We start from the raw sequence: 8,834 nt of genomic DNA, 5'->3' as shown, positions 1-8,834 counted from the left end.
TACGTCGTCTGTATTAAGGTCCTAGGTTTTGTTCATAAACATTAACTCCTGAAATTTGCTTAGATAGCACAAGTGAAAATTATTTAATTAAAAAAATATTATCTTGTAGGTGGCCAGATTAGCACATGTGATGTGTGGAACTGTAGCAGAAGTGGTCATATCATGCATATTATCTCCTCATTTATCACATTTAAGAACTCGGTAACACTGTACTGATTAAACTATTTTTAACAAATTTACTTATATATTATCATTAATTCGTATCATTCTGCTTCGTTTTAAAATGTTTGCTTCATAATATAACAACCCATAGTAAGATTACAAGAAATGTGAATAAAAAAAAGCATGTGTTGCCAAACATGTAGAAAGTGAGTAATTTCCTGGAAACTATCAGCAGTATTGTACTATTACTTCCATAGGTGTAACCTCCATAACGCAAACTTTACGGACATATGCGAAGGAAACAGTTAGAAAATTTTGTGGCGTGACTCGCCAAAAACCTCTATATCCCATCATTTCAAAAACAGATTCTAAACGACTCGTTTCTTATTACTGAAATATCCTTCTTTATGTTTAGAGGTGCTAACCCCCATTCAGATTAAAGCACTGGTTAAGAAAATGTTTCATTATACCATGAGTTTAACCATACCGAAACATTTACAATACCAGAGCATCTTAAAGAAACAGATTGGGAAATTTAACCATCAAAACTCGGCGGTCTAAAACCTTCACAAGACATCCTAAAAACTGACTATTGCTTTCAAAATGATTAGAAAACGTTGTATATATATTAAGTATATTAAATTATTAATTGTTTACCTGTTTCCTGTATAGGAGGTCTGTACCCAAATAAACTAGAGATGCGAACAATAATCAGAAACTGGACCAGATCTTTTCTGCTACAATTCCACACATCACGTGTGCTAGTCTGGCCACAAATTTACTTATATATTACCATTAATTCGAATTATTCTGCTTCGTTTTAAAATGTTTGCTTCATAATATAACAAAAAATAAAATCTGGAAAGTTGATTCCTTCGGAAGCACCGAGAACAAGGCAAATAGTGAAAATTGCAGACTCGGTTTGATTGAGTCTGTTCATGGGCAGTAATGGTAAAAGCAACACTGCCCACGCCCCCTAGCACCGGCTTAAGCAGTATTCAATCTTCAAATCTAAATGAGTTGAAATCAATGATCCCGAAGGACCAGAAAATATAACAACACTGAGATGAAGTCGGGGCGACTTTTTACGGCCGCCACCCATAGTAAGATTACAAGAAATGTGAATAAAAGAAAGCATGTGTTGCCAAACATGTAGAAAGTCAGTAATTTCCTGGACATATGCGAAAGAAACAGTTAGAAAAATCTGTCGTGTGACTCGCCAAAAACCTCTACATCCCATCATTTCAAAAACAGATTCTAAACGACTCGTTTCTTATTACTGAAATAATGTCTTCCTTCTTTATGTTTAGAGGTGCTAACCCCCATTCAGATTTAAGCACTGGTTAAGAGAATGTTTCATTAAACCATGAGTTTAACCATACCGAAACATTTACAATACCAGAGCATCTTAAAGAAACAGATTGGGAAATTTAACCATCAAAACTCAGCGGTCTAACAACTTACAAGACATCCTAAAAACTGACTATTGCTTTCAAAATGTTTAGAAAACGTTGTTGATATATTAAGCATATTAAATTATTAATTGTTTACCTGTTTCCTGTATAGGAGGTCTGTACTCATTTTCTGCTGCAAGTAAAATATATAAAAAATATAATAAGAAAATAAACTAGAGCTGTAAACAATAATCAGAAACTGGACCAGATCTTTTCTGCTACAATTCCACACATCACGTGTGCTAGTCTGGCCACAAATTTACTTATATATTATCATTAATCCGAATTATTCTGCTTCGTTTTAAAATGTTTGCTTCATAATATAACAACCCATAGTAAGATTACAAGAAATGTGAATAAAAGAAAGCATGTGTTGCCAAACATGTAGAAAGAGAGTAATTTCCTGGAAACTATCAGCAGTATTGTACTATTACTTCCACAGGTGTAACCTCCACAACGCACACTTTACGGACATATGCGAAAGAAACAGTTAGAAATATCTGTCGCGTGACTCGCCAAAAGCCTCTATATCCCATCATTTCAAAAACAGATTCTAAACGACTCGTTTCTTATTACTGAAATAATGTCTTCCTTCTTTATGTTTAGAGGTGCTAACCCCCATTACGATTTAAGCACTGGTTAAAAGAATGTTTTATTATACCACGAGTTTAACCATACCGAAACATTTACAATACCAGTGCATCTTAAAGAAACATTGGGAAATTTAACCATCAAAACTCGGCGGTCTAACAACTTCACAAGACATCCTAAAAACTGACTATTGCTTTCAAAATGATTAGAAAACGTTGTTGATATATTAAGTATATTAAATTATTAATTGTTTACCAGTTTCCTGTATAGGGGGTCTGTACCAATTTTCTGCTGCAAGTAAAATATATAAAACAATATAATAAGAAAATAAACTAGAGCTGTGAACAAAAATCAGAAACGTTTCTGCTACCATTCCAAACATCACGTGTGCTAATGTAATTTCAAAAAAGGGGGCTAGGCTATTGTTTTAAAAGACTAAATTATTCACTGTCTTGGATAGTATATATTCATTCAAAATTAGTTAAAGGCTTTCACCGGAAACTCTTGACATTTTAAAATTGTTGAAATATATAACTGACAAGTCGGCGTAGCTCTGGGAAGGTTAAGACATAACACCAGGAAAACTACATCTTAATTTGGTAATCAACAGTCTGGCCGGTGCATATAAAAGGTCTATGTACTAGACATTCAGGGAGGCGAGGCAGCAGAGCCACCTACCGTGGTTCTGCCAACGTAAGTCAAAAATACCATTATGCCTCGTTAGGTTAATTTCCAAATATGTTATGTAGATTTCATGAAAGACAACTTCAGAATATACACTAGAGATGCTTTTGAGAAAAGCGCATGTCTCCCACAACTGCCTAATCATCTTTCGCATGCGCTTTCGTGCACCCAAAACGCACCCTATACTACTAATGAGTAGTATAAGGTGCATTTGTACGAAAGCGCGTGCGAAATGAGGATTTTTCGTTAATTCAAGGGCCATAATTCCAAAGTGCCTGGGCCGATTTGGCTAGTTATCGAACTTGGCCGAGGTCTTATGGTCAGACACATTTTGTTTAAGTTTGGTGAAGATCGGGTGAGAAATGTTCGACTTAGAGTGCGGACAAGCTTTGTGACAGACAGACACACAGACACACAGACAGGAGTAAATCAATATGTCTCCCACACCACTGTGTGGGGGAAGACATAATAATCAGTTCTTAACATCTTACAGTAGCTAAATATTATTTGAAAGATGGACACTGAGACAATAAAATTACTTGTACTAAAAGACTTTCTTTAAATACATGAAATTAAATAAACATCAGAAACGAACTATTGTGTCTTCGATCTTATATATGTGTGTGAAAGTTCTACCACAGGTTTTACAAGTCTGGTAACTCTGGTGCCATGTGGCTTTTAGAGGCCATTACGCTACATAATCTGGCCATAAATTTACTTATATATTATCATTAATTCGAATCATTCTGATTCGTTTTAAAATGTTTGCTTCATAATATAACAACCCATAGTAAGATTACAAGAAATGTGAATAAAAGAAAGCATGTGTTGCCAAACATGTAGAAAGTGAGTAATTTCCTGGGAACTATCAGCAGTATTGTACTATTACTTCCACAGGTGTAACCTCCATAACGCACACTTTACGGACATATGCGAAAGAAACAGTTATAAATATCTGTCGCGTGACTCGCCAAAAACCTCTATATCCCATCATTTCAAAAAAGATTCTAAATGACTCGTTTCTTATTACTGAAATACAGTCTTCCTTCTTTGTGTTTAGAGGTGCTAACCCCCATTCAGATTAAAGCACTGGTGACTCATGTGATATATTTCACAATTTAAGACATTACTCTTGTCAACTGATACCTTATCAATACTAGTATCAAAGTTGTTCGGCAAATAAAGTAGACTGATGTTTCATTCTTTCAAAGATCTTAGATTTGTGTTAATCAAACACGCCATATATTAGACACTATAACTAAAAAATTAAAACTGGACTTTTTAACATTTAGACTCCAAATATATATTGCTAAGTATAAACGCAATATTAAAATGTTGTGTGTTATTTTTTAAAAGAGATATTTACTCCAAAACATTTAGTCCCCATAACATTTTTGGAAATAGGATAGACAACTCCTGAATGACTATCTCATCAAGTTTGCTGATATAAAAATAAACTTAGGTATTTTCCAGGGATACCCTCATTTAAGTCTGTTTCTTCTTTTCATTCAGACATGGAATGTAAACAAATCCAGCAACTACTTAACAGTACAAGGACATCAAACAACCTTTTTTCATTTTCCTTCAGTACAGGTACACATGTTAGGTCATACTTGGAGTTAATAAACCAACATGTAAAACATTTAATTAGCTCATCAAAGAAATGAAGACTATTAACTTCACAATATTTTATTACTTCCCTTCATTATATTTATCTACATATTTTTTAAGGAATTACCTCCCTTTATCTCATATTAGCTTTCTTATATTGCAATTTAATCAGTCAGTATTTTACCTTAATTTTCAGACAAATAAATATATATCTTTTTAATCCATGGTAAGATGAAAAGCATATATTATATTAAAGAATACCATAAAGACATTTATCACACATGAATGAAAGATATATACAAAAATAATGTTGGTTGAGCCTTGTTGCCAATGACAATGTTGAAAAATATTACAGCTCAGATGGCATAACAGTGAGATAAAATCTATTTCTCGAGTTAATAATTCCCATATTAACTTATGACTACCCAAATTTAAAGTATGTTGTTTTTCCCATTTCCGTCCAACATATCTAAAGAAGTAAATACTACAAAGACTGTATATCAATTTTTATTAAATGCCACCAACATAATTTTTCTTTTTTTTCTCTCTTGATTATGTAGTGTACTAATCTGGAATGATGAGATATTTTAAAATGTATATTTCTTTATTCCCTTGGATGGAAATAAATAAACAAAACAACCATTTATACAAACCAAATTGTAAAATACTTAAGTTTTGTTTATGTTAGTTATTATATGTTGAGACATCAAAACAATATAAAATATAACTAAAAATTTGTGGAACATCATTTCTAGAGTAGATTAGACTGTATTTTACAAATGTTTATATGAAAATATGCGACAAATCTGGTTGAACAGAATATTAATTAAGATATGGTAAAATGTTGAACTGCTTTAACATTAATCTACAAGTGATGAATGAGTTCTTTAACCATAATTTTGATATTTTATGCATTGTTAAGAAAACTATAACATACAAGACATGACTCAAAGACAGTATAAGTTGTATTGCTGAATGACTGGTTCAATACCCACCACAAATAATATGAAACTTCAAATGCTCAATTAAAGGTTATTCTTTAAATTAGATTGATCACATTTTAACATTTCTATGAATGCAATAATTATTGTTAAATTAATACTTGCTTCTAACATGCATGCCATAATGGAAATAAAACATGATTCAACAATATATGTATACAGTCTTGTCATAAACACATTCTGTACAGATGATAATACATAAAAAGGCAACATATTTCTTGTGTGGGTCCATCTCAGTTTACAGCTGGTGCATGACTGCAGCACAGTTGGGGTAAAATCCACTTCACATGACAACATACTTGTAGCACTCCTGGAAATACAAAGGTAAAACTTTACTTCATAAAGAGAATAAAACTAAGCAGTTTGTAAAACAATTATAACATCATTTTTGGCATTAAATTTTACAGATATTCTTAGAAATATATTATCAAGCAGCAAGTAAGTTAACTCTATAAATTGACATTTTGTCTAATTTCAACTTGTCTAAGGAATCACCTGTCTTAAGCAGCAAGATTGTATTGCTACTTGGCTTGTTGCTTTATCTAATTTTACATATACTAAGATTCTCTAAGTGACAAGTTATATAACAGGACTGTCTGAAAAGATTGCATATTTTATAACATTCAATGTACATATTCAGTGAAATATTGAAAACAATAAACAGATAAATCTGATGATGTTCACCTATGATCTCACCTAAAAGCTCCAACAACAACATACAACCTCTGTTTAGTATATGATTATGATGTAATAATGATAAACTACCTAAGGTGTTTTTATATAACATGCAAAAAGAACTTGAGAACTGCCACAACTTCACCTTATAAGTAATAAATGTTCACTTTTCCCCTTGTTGTAAGTGTTGTTTTTCTTAAAGCATTTGAAAACAATAGATATTATAAGTACAGTGCAACCTCTGTAGAGCAACACCCTGAGGGATGTACAAATATTTTTAGTTATGCTGAGGTTGTTGTTCTGGAGAGGTAAATTTGATAGTTATATTTCAGCTTATGGAAATTTTCATGATGTTGTTATAAAGAGGTTTTTGCTTCAGAGTGAGTTTAAGAAATTGCTTAAAACTACATCTCTTTCAACTGAGCTAAATGAAGAAAAACAACAAAATATTCTCTAAATTTAGAATTTCCTTGTTTACAATTTGACATTTAATGTTAGGCAACCATGCAGACATATTTTTATATGATTAAATGCCGCCTTTAACTATTTTATTTCAATGAACAGATTGTCAGTCTTGATAAAATCATGTGAAAAAAGGTCACAGTAAAAAATATTAATCCTAATCATTCATATGTATTTCAAAATCAGCCTTACACAACTCATAAGTGGCAAAATTAAATCTAAATGTTGCATTTGTGATGTGCAGCACTGGCCATGTCTTTTTATCACCACAGTTTACCTTATTTATATCTGTTGCTTTTATCATTACTTTTATGTCCATTCTGCACTAACCATTATCTTCAAGTTCTGAAATATTGTAAAACATTAATTCACACGCTTTCTAGGTAATCAACATAAAATCAGTGTCAAAGCATTTGAATAGAATTGTTTTCATTTTCTTAATATAAAGATGAAAATGTACTTCATGTTTTACTGACTGATACAATATACTAATAAATTTGTATTACAATGTTTGTTATCAATGTACATTTTCATTCTATTTTTAAAGTGTTTACATTACAAAGCTATCACACATTTATTACTAAAACATATCTATTAGCATTATCTTTAATGGTGATATATGTAGCTACAGGGAAAACAATGTTTATGCCAGGCTGACATAAAGTCAAGAAGGTTCATATCTTGTCAGGAATGTCACCCTTATAGCTGACTTGTACAATTATTTCAGAAGCAAGTATGTAGTCATACAGCATATAAATGCTTTAAGACCCTTGTTTAACATACAAAAGCATAATACCCCCTGCACTTAATCATAATGGTAACATCTTCTGGGACTGCCACAGGGTAAGACAGGTCAAACAACTGTACATACTCAAACTACTCTCTACCAAAACTGAAAATCAAAATTATTCCAAAAAATATCTTTTTTCCTTTATTTTAGTACAAAAGATGACACATACATTTAATATAGACTTTTTACATGTATTAATCTAAATATAATAAAATCAATAAAAAATATCTTAACTCATTTTATGTTTAAAACTATTACCATTAATAAACATGAAGCTGAAGTGTTTTAATTCATAAAGCTAAAATTAATATTGGAAAAAAAACCCTGCAACTATTGTATATATTAAAAACATTATTATGAACCTGATTATAAAACTGTCAGAAAATCAAGGTTTTGTACACATTAATGATATCATGTATGCCATCATAAACTTCATATATAACAAAATATACCATTATGTCATTGTAGCCTCTTTTTTGTTATTTCAACAGATTCCAAAGACAGGTTGCAACTACATGTATCACAAATAATCATTACACAAGAGAATATTTCATGCTAAATAGCGGGAGGTAATTAAATGCAATTTGAGAAATTATTGCTAGAAAAGGAGAGGGAAGTAATTATTAATTAAACAAATGAAGAAAAATGTATATATAAGGGAGGTAATTTAGAAAAAAACTTCAAATGTCAGTATAATGATAGCTGACATTGACAATGACCTATATCAAGTATGCACAACATAAGAAACAGCAAGCACTTGAAAAATGCATTATATTTCCTTGCAATTTCAAGAATATTTGACTGTATATAAGGGTTCCCTAGATTCTGTTATACCGAAACAAACTTTAGTCTAAATATAGCTTAGATCTATTTATATCTTCAAAAAAAGGAAGTCCCAAGTTTCCACAGCTATTCACAGGCTGAAAATTTTAGATAATTATTATTATTATTATACCAGATTTATATAGCGCCCTTTTCATGATCAATTTCACGTTCAAAGGCGCTTTACATAGTTCAAATGCAGCCACACAGGGCGCATAATTCATCCTCTACTAGTACAGACACAGAGCGATCTGACCAGAGGGACAGAGTGAGACAAACCCCCCACGACAGAGAGATCAAAAATCAGATACAGGCTTGTCCGGCTATCTTAAGGGGACGCATACTTTGAAATTAGAAAAAAGTGGGTGGGGTTTTATAAAATTTACCTGCAAAAAAGTACAAGGTTTTGGTAAATGAAATGAATACTGTTTCAACTGCTATAAGTACACAAAGGATTGCTCACTAAAATAAAAATGAGAAAAACTGAAACAAGAAAGTTATTGTTGAATTACATAAGACTTCTTGTGTACATTCAAAGTCAACAATTAAGACTTTTTGGTGCGAAAATAATAGTGCTTCACT

General features: G+C 31.7%; 1 long non-coding RNA gene across 1 annotated transcript; it reads right to left on the bottom strand.

Annotated features, from left to right (window-relative positions):
* Nucleotides 1-4,564: 4,564 nt before the first annotated feature.
* On the bottom strand, nucleotides 4,565-7,952 carry LOC128555308 (uncharacterized). The gene is made up of 3 exons (XR_008369967.1): nucleotides 7,437-7,952; nucleotides 6,918-6,985; nucleotides 4,565-5,813 (listed from the first exon to the last, which is right to left on the bottom strand). It is a non-coding gene; the product is annotated as an uncharacterized LOC128555308 (long non-coding RNA).
* Nucleotides 7,953-8,834: the final 882 nt, after the last annotated feature.

The sequence above is a fragment of the Mercenaria mercenaria genome, chromosome 2 (assembly GCF_021730395.1).
Source record: "Mercenaria mercenaria strain notata chromosome 2, MADL_Memer_1, whole genome shotgun sequence".
NCBI lineage: Eukaryota > Metazoa > Mollusca > Bivalvia > Venerida > Veneridae > Mercenaria > Mercenaria mercenaria.
Note: the sequence above shows the minus strand (reverse complement) of the source record. Positions and strands in the feature narration are given on the sequence as shown.